Source organism: Brassica oleracea, chromosome C2 (assembly GCF_000695525.1).
Source record: "Brassica oleracea var. oleracea cultivar TO1000 chromosome C2, BOL, whole genome shotgun sequence".
Taxonomy (NCBI): Eukaryota; Viridiplantae; Streptophyta; class Magnoliopsida; order Brassicales; family Brassicaceae; genus Brassica; species Brassica oleracea.
Genome location: NC_027749.1, coordinates 36,116,226 through 36,116,525, shown reverse-complemented (window position 1 = coordinate 36,116,525; position 300 = coordinate 36,116,226).

The following is a 300-nucleotide window of genomic DNA, read 5'->3' as shown; positions in this document are numbered from 1 at the left end:
AGTTCCAGGGCGTGTGGTAACTGCCAGAGGCGAAAGGGTGTGATCTGGACCATTGATTAAATCAATGGCCAGGATTGAAACCGAAGGGATGGTTAAAAAGTAACCACCAAAAAGTAACCACCCCTTCTTCCATAAAAGGGGGGCAAGTCCGTGCCTTTACAGGCACACCAGGGCTTCCTTCTACACCCTGAAACACAAAGAAAACCAGAGAAAAATAGAGAGAGAGTCGGATTGCTCCATCCAAGATCAAGAGTGGTGTGAAGGCAGCAAAGAGGCAGTTTTGTGGGCAATCACAAGGGG